Source organism: Lupinus angustifolius, chromosome LG01, assembly GCF_001865875.1.
Source record: "Lupinus angustifolius cultivar Tanjil chromosome LG01, LupAngTanjil_v1.0, whole genome shotgun sequence".
Lineage (NCBI taxonomy): Eukaryota > Viridiplantae > Streptophyta > Magnoliopsida > Fabales > Fabaceae > Lupinus > Lupinus angustifolius.
Genome location: NC_032009.1, coordinates 28,660,794 through 28,674,785, shown reverse-complemented (window position 1 = coordinate 28,674,785; position 13,992 = coordinate 28,660,794). Strand labels below are relative to the sequence as shown.

General features: G+C 32.4%; 1 long non-coding RNA gene across 1 annotated transcript in view; it reads right to left on the bottom strand.

Annotated features, from left to right (window-relative positions):
* The window catches only part of LOC109343017, a 14,847-nt gene extending 2,015 nt beyond the window's left edge, over window positions 1-12,832 (bottom strand). The window contains exons 1-2 of the long non-coding RNA XR_002107149.1: window positions 12,544-12,832; window positions 7,938-7,943 (exon numbers count right to left, since the gene is read on the bottom strand). This is a non-coding gene — a long non-coding RNA (uncharacterized LOC109343017). The remainder of the gene's footprint in view (window positions 1-7,937; window positions 7,944-12,543) is intronic.

Sequence of the window (13,992 nt, the reverse complement as noted above, 5' to 3'; positions counted from 1 at the left end):
AAGATTTCATATTCTGTAAAATCTGTTTTTAACTAATGCATTATCATGTTATATGAGACTTGTGTTAGAGTTTTAGAGCATTGTAATTGCTTTAGATTACTATATGTTTTTGTTGTAAAAAGTGTTGTAACTTTGGGAATCTCAAGGTGTCTTACCACCAACGAGATTGTGTTGTATCTTCATTAGCTTAGAGATCTTGATAGAAAGAATAGGTTCTTGGCTGAGCCTACACCGCAAGAAAGGTTTTCTTGGGCGGTAGGAAGGGAGTCAAACCAAGGGATAAGGTTCTTTAGTTTTCAAGAAAATGTCTAAGTGTTGTAATTGGAAGAATTTTTTGTAAAACGTTATTTCGATTATAGTGAAGAAAAATCTCCCAGATCAGACGGGAGGCCTGGATGTAGTTTGCAAGTGGACCCGCAAACGAACCAGGATAAAAATCGTGTTGCACACTTTTCTTTCCCTCTATCTCTTTATTGCTTTAATCGATTACTTTGTATAGTTGTATTAACTGTAATAATCTGTTTCTATACTGTACTGTTGTAACTTTGATATATCTGTTAGATCTGTACATTTGCTTCAATCTTAGTTGCTTGTCGTACAAGAAACTGAATCTGTTTGTGCGATCTGAGCCGTTTTAATCAATTAAATAGCTGCAGTTAATCGATTATTCTTTCTGTGTTAATCGATTAAACTGGGGTTTTTTCAGCATTATATGTTGTTTGCGAAAAGCGGATACTTTGACCGCTACACCTATTCAACCCCCCTTTTAGGTGTATTTTAGCCACTGATACCTAACAGCAACCTTTCTCCCCCTTTTGACATTATCAAAAAGATAAATGTATTCAATTCTAGTCAAAAGTTAGGAGAGTTATTATGGTTAAGACATACTATAATTAATCAATTAACCTTGGGTATGTAACTAATTAACCAACTGTTAAGAAGCTTGAACAAATTCACAGTTTTTACATCATTTAATCGATTAAGTGTAACTGTTAATCGATTAAATTGACAGCAGATAGACACATAACAGTTTGAATGACATGAAGGGTTATGCAGAAGAAAATCAAGCATGGAATGATTACGCATTTGATATATTTAAGCAGTTTGCAATAGGCGCAATCATTCAATATAATTACATATACCAATCATGATCATGATTCATTTCAAACAAAGTAAAGTTCTATATGCAATAGAATTAACAAGCAAGTATTAACGAGATTATTCGAAAACATTTTACCACAAAATGTAAAACAGAAGTTTAGTAGTGGATATAGAGTTGTTACAATCCAAATTAAAAACAACAATGCAATACAAAACATAAGATCTCAAGAGGAAATAAGATCCACAAGGTCCATTAGCTAGGAGGACTAAACTAAGGCTCTAAGGTATCCTATCTAAGGATGAGATGGAGGATTCTGGATGTCAGGAGTCGACGAACTACAACCACCCTTGATGAAGACACTCAGCTTGTTGAACTCAGTAATCATTCTTCTATTATGAAATTCATTAGTAATCTGAATATAGTTCCGCAAGGATTGATAATGGTTGTCAATATATGCATTCTGACATTCCTCAAAATGTTCCAAATCCGTATGATATGAATCCTTAAGAGACTGAAAGTGAAGGTCCATCCTATTATTGAGACGTTTTTCCATAGCATCCATATAAGCTTGTCCAAACGTAGGTTCTTGTGATGTGTGTCCTGAATACTTCCCCTGAGTTGCAGCAAATGACTCTTGATTCATGTCTTGATTATCTTCACCGGAAGGATCAAGGTTGGCATTGTTGAAGTCCTATTGATATTGTCATGTGTTGTCATACTTATAGATGCCCATCTTGTGAATTAAACTCTCACCAATCAAGTGATCCTTGTCTGAGCAGTCCATCACTATGTCAATTACTCGAGATATGAAGATACTATACGGGAGTAGTCTTGATTTAGAGACTGAGACGCTATACATGACCTTTAGAATTTAATCAGGCCAGTTTATCATGATGTTCTCCTTCACAGCAAACATAAACCTCAAATCATTCACGGTAGGTTGTGCATGATTTGTGTCTTGATTTAGAGACTGAGACGCTATACATGACCTTTAGAATTTAATCAGGCCAGTTTATCATGATGTTCTCCTTCACAGCAAACATAAACCTCAAATCATTCACGGTGGGTTGTGCATGATTTGTGTTTTTCTGAATCAGTATGTAGACAATCAAGTAGTGTAGGAGTCTGTTTTCTACGGACAGTGACCCAGCTTTGGTCAATTCGCCTTGGACATAGAGTTGAGGTCTACGCAAACACGACTTATACATTTCAACAGCATCGAATGAGTTGTCGTTTGCCCAACCACAATCACTTAAACTAGCACCAGAAATGACTAAACCACCCACATTCATAAAGATTTCTTCGTTAATCTCAAACAATTTTCCAGCTACCATCGACCAATATTTTCCATCTTTATATCTAAAATTTGCGTAATACTCCCTAACTAGAGGAGGGGAAATATTACCTTTCAATTCCAAGAAGGGGACAACCCCTTGAGCTTGTAAGCCATGCGGAAATTCGAAGTTCTGTTCTGCAAGCCAAGTCACATTCGCAAACCGGATATAGGTGGGTTTTCTTCCCTGAAATTTCTGCAACCGAGTTTCTTGTAGGATTAAAGAGTAGTATGGGTCCCCGCGGTTCTGCCTTGGTTGTGGAGGAGGCACGATTTTTAGAGCACACGGTGGACGTTGTGCAGTTGTCTTGATTCTCTTTCCACATCCTTTATCCATAGTAATCAAACACTGAATCATGGTGGAGGTTTAAAGGAAGTTTGAGGAAAAACCTAGGGTAAGGTTTTGAATATGGGGAAAACGAATGCTTGGGAATTGGAGATGAGGAAGACGATTTATGGGGGGAAAATATAGTGGGGTGATTTGGTTTAGGGCTAGGATTAAGCTTAGGATGATGTTTTGAAAAATGTCCAGAAACGCTTTTGTTTTTGATATACTGATGTCGTTAATCGATTAACAACATCTATTAATCGATTAACATGAGCTGCAAATGCCAGTTTTAAAATTTTTGGCCCAGGTAATCGATTAAATGAGTTACTTAATTGATTAAATGTATTAGTTTCAGCTTTTTGGATGTTTTTAAAAGCATGCATGGATTTCAAACTTAATTTGATAATTTGATGTTTAAGCTATCACATATATTTAGAGCTTTTAAGCACAGAATCATGGATTTAGACAATAGAATCATAAGCATTCAATCATCATTTACAAAGCAAAAAAAAGGGGATCATGCAAGGCAAAGAAATAGATTATTAATCGAGATATTTTTCATCAAGGATTCCTAGTTCTCTTCGAAGAACATAGAAAGTATCTCGTGAGAGGGGCTTGGTAAAAATATTTGCCAATTGTTTAGTTGTTTCAATAAATTCTAATATACAATCACCTTTTTGAACATGATCACGCAAGATATGATGCCTTATTTCAATATGCTTAGTTCTAGAATGCAAAACGGGATTCTTGGAGAGGTTAATGACACTCGTATTATCACATTTAATAGGGATCTTTTCTAATATAAGCCCAAAGTCCTTAATTTGCTGCTTCATCCAAAGGATTTGAGCGCAACACGCCAGCGGCAATGTATTCCGCTTCAGCGGTGGACAAAGCGACGCACGCTTGCTTTTTGTTGTGCCATGCAACTAGGGAGCTGCCCAATAGGTGACAAGTCCCACTAGTGCTTTTACGATCCAACTTACACCCAACGAAGTCGGAATTGGAATAACCTACCAAGAATAGTGAGGCATCCCTAGGATACCATAATCCCATATTAATAGTTCATTTTAGATATCTCATGATGCGTTTCATAGCAATATAATGTGATTCTTTTGGCAAAGCTTGAAACCTAGCACACATGCAAACACTAAACATAATATAGGGGCGGCTAGCAGTTAAATACAATAAGGAGTCGATTATCCCACGATATTTGATTACCTCAATCGCTTTTCCCTTTTCATCTCTGTCCAGATAACATGTAGATGTCATAGGTGTAGATGCGTCCTTACATTGTTCCATGTAGAACTTCTTCAATTATTCCTTGCAATACTTCGACTGATGGATGAAGATGCCACTCTCCATTTTTTTGATTTGAAGTCCAACAAAGAAGGTCAGCTCATCCATCATCGACATCTCAAACTCCCCCTGCATCAACTCAGAAAACTCCTTACAAAGGATGTCATTACTAGATCCAAAGATAATATCATCAACATATATTTGTACGAGTAAAACATGATTATCGGATCTACGAATGAATAGAGTGGTGTCGACCAAACCTCTTTCGAACCCTTTTTCTAGAAGGAATGAACTCAATCTATCGTACCAGGCTCTGGAAGCCTGTTTTAGGCCATAGAGGGCCTTATTGAGTTTATATACATGGTTCGGGTATTTGAAGTTTTCAAACCCTGGAGGTTGGTCTACGTACACCTTCTCTTGGATATATCCATTTATAAAGGCACTTTTAATATCCATTTGAAAATGTTTAAAGTTCATAATTGATGCAAATGACAAGAGTATCCTAATGGCCTCAAGTTTGGCTACAGGAGCGTAGGTCTCATCATAATTGATGCCCTCCTCCTGGTTGTAGCCTTTGACCACTAGGCGAGCCTTATTTGTAATTATTAAGCCAGATTCATCTAGCTTATTATGGAAGACCCATTTGGTGCCAATAACGGGATGATCTTTTGCTTTGGGGACCAAGTCCCATACATTGTTTCGCTCAAACTGGTTTAGCTCTTCTTGCATAGTTATACCCCAGTGTACATCCTCGATGGCTTCATTGATGGTCTTAGGCTCTATTTGAGACACGGATGCAACAAAATTACAAAAGTTTCGTAAAGAGCTACGGGATACCACTCCCGTAGTTATATCACCTAGCACTTTATCGATTGGATGATACTTTTTAGTTTTCCACGCGATAGGCATTTCCTGATGTTGCTATGCTTCTGTTTCCTCTTCTTCTTGTTGGATTTCTTCCATGTCCTGGTATGGTACTTCTTCAAGTGTACCTGAAATATCATCATAAACGACCTTTCTCTTCTCTTTTGGAGAAGATTCGTCAAAATGGACATGAATAGACTCTTCTACTTGCATGGTCTATTTATTAAACACACGAAATGCCTTGCTATGTAATGAATATCCTAAAAATATGCCTTCATCAGCTTTCGAGTTAAATTTTCCCAAAATTCTTTTTCCATTATTTAAAATAAAACATTTGCAACTGAAAACATGAAGATGAGCAATATTTGGTTTTTGACCTTTAAAAATCTCATAAGGTGTTTTTGAAGAAGTAGGTCTAAGTAATATTCTATTTATTACATAACATGTTGTGTGAATTGCATCAGCCCAGAAATACTTTGGGACTTTGCTTTCATTTAGCATAGTCCTTGCTAAATGAGGGGTATGTGGAGCTGAGAACTCCAATTTATTGAGGGGTATGTGGACCTGAGAACTTATGCATAATACCATGTTTATTACAGAACTTATTAAATTTATGATTTTCGAAATCTCCGCCATGGTTGGATCGAATGTAAATAATCTTTAGGTTAGACTGGTTTTGGATTGGCTTGGCTAGACATTTAAAAGATTTATAAGCATCGCTCTTTGATGCTAAAAATAAAGTCCAAGTGAATCTAGAAAAATCATCAACAATAACTAAGGCGTAATAGCTCCCACCAAAACTGATAATTTGTGATGGTCCGAACAAGTCCATATGGAGAAGCTCCAATGGTTTAGTAGTGGATATCACATTCTTTTTATTAAAATAATTCCTGACTTGTTTACATTTCATGTCACATGAATCTTGAGTTTCAAAATCGAGTTTTGGAAGACCGATTACTAAGTTATTTTTTGATAATTTTTCTAAGTCCTTCACATGTATGTGAGCGACACGTCTATGCCAAAGCCAGATGTCTTCTTCCTTTGAAATAAGACATTTTGAGAAAAGGGAAGTGACATCCTCTAGATTAACCATATAGATATTATTTACCCGATGCCCGACAAACTTAATGTTATTAGATAATTCATCACGAATGATACAATAGTCATAATCAAAAGACACAGTATTACCTTTGTCGCATAATTGGCTTATACTCAATAAATTGTGTTCCAAACCTTCTACGTAGAGAACGTTCTCGATTTATGCATATGATTCAAATGGTAAACTTCTCATACGTTATGCACAATATATATACATGTTTTACCAATTATCTTATGTCTAATATGCACATATAACATGTATGATAGATGCATGAACATACAATTAAATAGATGATGTATCTCATGAATATGATATGATAATTAAGATGGCTTAAGAGACTAGCATCTAGGTTCACCAAACCTATACTCAATTACTACGGCACACATCCCAGACTACTTAGATTATAGACTCAATTTACATCTTAGTCTAGACATGACCAAATGAGCATAAGGCATATTGATTGTTGAGTCATCTTCAAGCTTTGTTAAAACCTTGTCTTCATCAAAACATAGGCAAAGACATGCTAATGCTATCCTCGACACTTTGCACTTTCAGACGCATCAACTTATAACCTCAAAATTAAATACAAATTTATTAACGTCCACAATATAAAAATTATTTATGAATTTTAAAAATATAAATAACACATACCAATTTATACAACTTTGTCTTTGAGATCAGAATCTCAGAATTCCTTATTAAAATTACTAGTAAGATGACAGATACAATAAACTAATTGCACTAGACCATCCTACCAGCTCGCTTCAAAGTGTAGCTAATAAACATGCCCCCTATCTGAAATGATACATAGGTTTGGTTTAGGGGTAATATAAATCTTAAGATTGTAAAAGAACCACTCCCAATTTTTTTTCGTCTCTCCTTCAACAATGACAAAGGCAATCGGAAATACACGTATGTTTCTGTCTTGTGAAGTCGCTATTAGCAATGTTCTAGTATATTTCCTATTCGAAAATGTCCCATCCACTTGTAGGATTGGTTTGCAATATGCAAACCCTTCAACACATGGTTTAAAAGCTCAAAATACTCTATCTAGAATGAATCGACTATGATCTTTCATGCCATCTACAATATGATGACGTACTTGATATTTCACAATTGTGCCGGGTGAGAAATGATGTACAATATTCATCCAACGTGATAACTCATTGTATGATCATTCACAGTCACCATAAATTTTTGCCAATGTCATTTGTTTTGCAGTCCATGCCTTTCTATACATGACTGTATAACCAAAACGACTAACAACCTCCTTTACTAACGTCTTAACTAGTATACTCGAATCTGCATATACCAAATTAACAACAATGTCTTAAATGAATGATGAATTTAATTTGTTGTGATCTTGAGAAACTAACATAGATAGAGAACTGTGTGTTCCACTAATTTTCTTTATCTCCCAAATGTCACGCTTAACGTTATGAGAAACGCGAATTCGCCACTCACATCTGTCACAAAAATGTTTTCATTTGATAACATATCTATCTAGTCTAGACTCTGCAACAACATAGTCGGAGGAATTTTTAATATGAAATTCTCTAATAGCATATATTGTGACTTCTTTAGATTCAAATTGCATCTCAATAAACAAATCATTATCATTAATATTCATTAAACTAGTTGTATGTCCAAAATCACGACCAGCTTCATAATTTGTGTTACAAAAAATGAAGATGGAGTAGTATATATCATACTACCAGATGAACCAACATCAAAGTCAACTTCGTCCTTATCATTACATATTTTGATGTTCTCTTCGTCAATAAAAACGCTAACAATATCCCTTACAATAGTCATCTACATTTAACAATTAATAACATTAAAACAATAATTTATAACAATTAAATATACTAAAGTTAAAAGAATGAGATAAAATATAGTAATTGAATGTATATACTAACCTCTAATCAAGTAAAAATGTGTATGAAGTAAATATCTAATTTTAAAGTAAAGGAAATGAGGGTTGTGTCTATTGAGAAGAGTGGATAAAATTTTCATGTAAAGTAAATGAGGGTTATGCATCTATATATATTGTTAGGGTTTACGGATAAAAAATAAACATAAAACTCCCTTCCTCATTGCCGATTTAGGAGGGAGTTTAAAAAACATAAAACATACAAATCCCCCCCCCCCATTGCCGATTTAGAGGGTAATAAAAAATTATAAAACTCCCTACCCATTGCCGATGTAGGGATAGTCGGTGGCACATGCAATTAAAAAGAAATCTTCATGCTACTTGGTATTGGCTCAACCCACAATGTTTCTTCAATGTTGAAGAATTTGAAAACATAAGTTCAAAACATCCGGCTTTTTGGATGTTTTTGAGAAGCATGCTCATGAATATCCTGATTTCCTAGATAAGTTAACTAGTGAGATGAGGATATATAAAGATGTTGAGCTAGATTTTGGAAGACCGACTGCAATACATGAACGGAGTAAAGTGATGCCATGTATAATTATTCTTTCATATTTGGTAATTGTCTTTAATGTTTATTATTAATTGTCTTAATTGTTTAATATTAAACAAGATGTTGAGTTAGATTTCATGCAATGTTTTAGATCAATGATAGAAAACTTATGGATGTTATACACCAAATCTGCAAAGATTGGCAGTCTGCATTCTAAGTCACACATGTAGTGTTCCGACTGTAAGCGGAATTGAAGTGTGTTTGAAAACATCCATAGGAATAAAAGAAATAGGTTGGAGCATCAAAAACGTAATGATCTTGTTTTTGTTTGTACAACTTGAGGCTACAACAAAGGTATTACCATTTTATTCAAAAATGACCCTAATTGTCTTTCTTTATATATTCATATGTAGCATGTATTTATGTTTGTATATGATAAAATCAATAAATGTAGGAGCCACCCGAGGCATCAAAATTATGACCCGATAAATTTAGAAACATTTAAGAATCATTCTCATTTTATATTGGAGGAGTCACCACCATTCCTAAATGTTTAAGAAATTAAAGCATTACGAAATGACCTTGCAAATATTTCCATTCAATCATCACTAGATGATAATGGTATGTTTTTTATTTTTTTGGTGATTGAATGTTCATTTTAAATAATTGCTAACCTGTATGAAAAATGACATTGTTGTAGAAACTTAGAAGATGATGATGATGATGCACAACTCAACCCTATGAAGAATGTGAACCTGGATGAAGACAATGTAGGTCAAGCTTCGGGCTCAAATGATGAAGAAATCGAACCTCGATATGACGCAACTTTGACTCATTGACGTTAAATGTTAAAATTCCAAATTTATATGTTTTGTAGAATGAGTTGTGAACTTGTGTCATTTATTTATATTTTGCATTTGTTAAGTGATACTTTTGAATTGATATATGTTTTGTACTTTAGACTTTGAATTTTTTAAAGACTTAAGGTTGTTTGTTTATGTGAATTTGGAGTAGATTATGAATATGAATTATAAATTTGTATATCTACTTATTTGAAATTTTTTTGTTATAGGTTTACCTATATATAAATATAAGTAGGTATGTTCGATTTAACCAGTTTAACCAACATGGGGTTTAATTACTGAATTGGTTGAACCATTGTACTACTATACTAGTACTCTGGCTAGTTTGATAATTGGTACGATTTTAATAATATTATGAATAGCTTATTTATCATCCCTCAAGAAACAAGAGAATATTAAATAAAAATAACTTAATGATATAGATATAGACATATAAATAAATTTTAAATAATTAAAATATACTTATATCTATTTTTTTAAATGTAACTGTTTAATTAGAAATTTATACTCTTAAAATATTGGAACAAAATTAGTTTTTAAGAATGTTATTAAGAGTGGAGAAATTAAAGAAGAGTATCGAGATCATAAAAAGTTGCAGAGAAAAGGAGTTGTGTAGTGTAATATTTTTTTACATTAATATATTATTTATCACTCATTCATTCAAAATATTTTAACTAAAATTTGTATGGATAATAAATATTATATGTTGACAGTGACAAATCTTTACATTATTAGTACAAACCTATTAAACTCTACATTATTAATAAACCATGTTATTAGGATTGAGAAACTTTAGGTCCTTCCATTTAGACAAAAAAAAATCATGTAACAAATTTTAACGAAGACAAATGTCAAAATAAAATCTAAATTGGGAAAATAAAATGGACTTCTCTTATATTTAAAATAGATAATAGATAAATGTTTAATTTCAAGTTTTTTGAACTAGATGTTCAAGGTCATATAAACTCATAAGTACAATAATGACAAAAAGATTGTCTAGGTTTGAAGTAAAGAGGAAATTAAATATTTCATTTTGCTATTTTCTAAGAATATAATATTAAAGGAAAGTTCTTTTACATATCATCATTGTTATCAATGTTCTTTTGTACAGGAGGGGGCAGATCCCCTCCCATTGATTTAATTTATTAAATATTATTTTTATCTCTTTACCTACATTCAAATAATATATTCATGAAAATACTCATTGAGACTTATATTTTTTTTAATTTATAGTTTGATAAATATGTACAATATAATTTGTACAATCTTTTTCAAAATTATAGATAATTAATCAAATTATCTTATATGTATGGATGTTGATATTGCATATGTTACTATGATTACATAATGGTATTTTTGTATTATCGATTGTATCTTCTCACTGTAAGAAACTAATCCCTTTCAGAATGCGTGACTGCCCCTCCCAACAAGTGTTGCTCCCAAGAATCGAATCAGTGACCTTTTGGTTATCTTGGAGATCCAGTGAGGCCTTATACTACTAGATCTACGTCTTGTAATGATTACAGTTGGAAAATAAATTAGATTTTAAAACGTACGCACCGTCAGTGTAAACTTTTTTACAATGTCAACACATAATTCACTATTGATTTGTATTACTTTTGTTTGAGAGTCAATAATGATTAACATATGAATGGTAGATGATTTACTGACATTGTAAAAAACACTTTCACTATCATTGTATACATATTAAATCCAACAAATTATGAGGATCTTAATTTGAATTTGTCCAACTTTGCCGCAAAAGTCCTAACATCCTAAGAGTTTTATAAATCATTTAATATTGATAATATATGTAATTTTTCACAAAAAATATATGTATAGATTTTAGTGAGCAAGTAAAAGTTAGCTTGAGATGTCAATTTAACATTTTATTGTTGATGTTGTTTGTCATTCATTTTTGCAAAACTCTCAACCATATTTGAATTAAGTACAACTTTGACAACACGAGGAAGGTGATTGCATATTTTTTCGATCTTAACTATAATGATTTAGCTACTACAGAAAACAAAATTATACAGTAAGATAAAAGATGAATTTCTTTCATACCACATGGTAATTTAGAATGAAAATGAAATTGCTGAAATTTTTACCTCTAATGGAATCATCAATCACTTTAAGTTTTTAAAAGAATAAAGAACACTTTAAATTAATGTAAATTTCTCTTTAACATCCTTAATTATTGATTATTGTTATTTAGAATTAATTTTATTTTGAAACTTTGAATGAATTATATGTATATTTCTTTATATTTTTTATTATTCAATTAATATTAATTATAAATTATAATTAAATAATATTACTCCCTATCATATAAGGTGCATCATACAAAGTGATATTGACATTTTTTAGACATTGTAATCGTAATACATTAAGTCATTACTAATTTGATATTTCAAATAATGATAACTTTTTACACTTTTTTTTTTGCACAAGTAGAATCTTTCCCTTCCAAAGTAAGGACTTTTTAGTAACTAAATTATATCAATATTAATTAAAAATATTATTCAGAAAAACATTTTAATAAGTGCTAATTTGAATAGTATTCATTAGGAATGATAGTCTTCTTAGTTTCGGGAACTTATAACTTGAACTTGAATATAAGTTGCTTTATATATCTATTCTGTAAAGTTTTTAATAAATCAATGTAATTACGCCTTGCTAATCGCTATATTAGCTTCAACATAGCTGGTTTAAATTATATTATATATACATAAGGGTTTCCTAATATAAGTGTTCTCTTATTTATGAAGGAATATTGCAACGTGATCCCAGAAAATTATTGGACAAAAGTATCATTCGTTGTCCATTAAAAAGTAAGTTTCATATTAAGGTTATGTTAGTAAAATAATTTAATTAAAAAATTCTCTAATCTCACCCAAACCCTAATACTCATTCATTCAGTAATTTTTCTCTTCCTCAATCAACTTCAAACTCTGCAAGTATACTTGACAAAATCTAGATTTTACATAAGATTGGAAGGGGTAGATAAAAACATAAAACGTGCGATTATAACACGAATCGTAAGATTCTACCAAATATTTAAAAAAATTAGACATATATATACACAAAATAATAAAAACTTCAGCTTTCTCTATTGCTATAAATAATAAAATTGACAAGTACCACTTGGTAAAACTTAAACTTCAACATTAAAATATATGCATACTAAAGTATTAGGTCTCACATAATTACAAAATGAAAGTGGTAACACAATCAACTAAAGCGTTTGATAGAAAAAACACCAACAAGTATCAAAACCTAATATCTAAATCAATAAATCAAATCACACAAGGGGATATCAAGATAATCATCTTTGTTGACATCTTCATCTTCATTAATCTCATCAGGTGGCTCCTCGACATGTGCTTCATCTCCATCAAGTTCATCATCAGAATTAAATTGTGGAATCTCCAACTCTTCACAGACACGACAAGTTGTAGCATTATCTCCCCCTTCAAGCAAGGCTTCTTCTAATGGAGTACCCAAATTATCATTGTGTCTTTCTATATTCTCAGCATCTTCATTAGTGTTCATAATCAACTCATCATCGTCAGAAATGTCATCAAACTTAAATTGAATCTCAAATTTCCTTGTTTGCTTCTTGTTTTCCGATTTTGAATTAACCAACACACAGACAACACCATTCGTTGTCTTTTATTTCAAACGATTCCTTTTTTCGGTGGATCTAAAAATACAAATTAACATTTATCAAACCACTCAATAAGTTGTTTTACAAAGGACAAGATAAATGATTTTAATTTTTACCATCTCAAAAGCATTCTAGTTGCATTCACATCCAGGATGAATTGTATGTCAAGCTTAGTACACGAATTGCAAAGTTTTGCAACTAAGGATATTCATCGCCATATGACTCTCACTGTTGTGCTAGAGTTTTGATTTCAAGTATACTTGTGGCTGCTATACTACCAAAAAACTTCTTCTGACCTTTAAAGTCTTCAAGCTGAGAATCAACCTTCTTAATTATCTCAATTTCAGCCCACCATCCTTCTCAAACAATCATACATTCCTTGCTTAACTTCATAATTGGCCTTAAATCCAGGAGCATAATGCAACATAGGGTTAAGATAATAGCTTGTGGCATTCATAGGCTAATGAATTTGATTGTCCCACTTTTGATCAATTATCTCACAAGGAGACATATAACTAATGAATAGGACAAATGAATTGGTGCTGAAGTATACTATACACTTTAGTTAAGCAAAAGTCAAACAATATTAGTTGTCATGATTATTTACCTATTGAAGATATCATTAAAAGCCTTGTGTTTGCTCTACTTAGCCAAGTCCATTGCTTCATAGGTATACCCCATGACTGGTTTCTTATCTGAGTCCACCAATTTGAGCACTTGAATTAGAGATAAAGCACCCTTCAAGCAAGTCATAATATTCTTCCAAAACATGTTTTCCCGATCACATTCTCAACACTTTTCCCATCCCTTGTCCTTGCATATTGGCTTTTATTCAATTCAATAGATGTGACATTCTTCTTAATGCTCCCTCGTTGTCCAATAATTAAACCAATGTTAGGTAAAATGTTGCAAAACGAGCCATGGTCGACCTCACCAAATCTTTTACCTCAGTGAACTTTTGCAGTAAGGAAATCAAAAAACCTCTTCCATATATATACATATACATATATA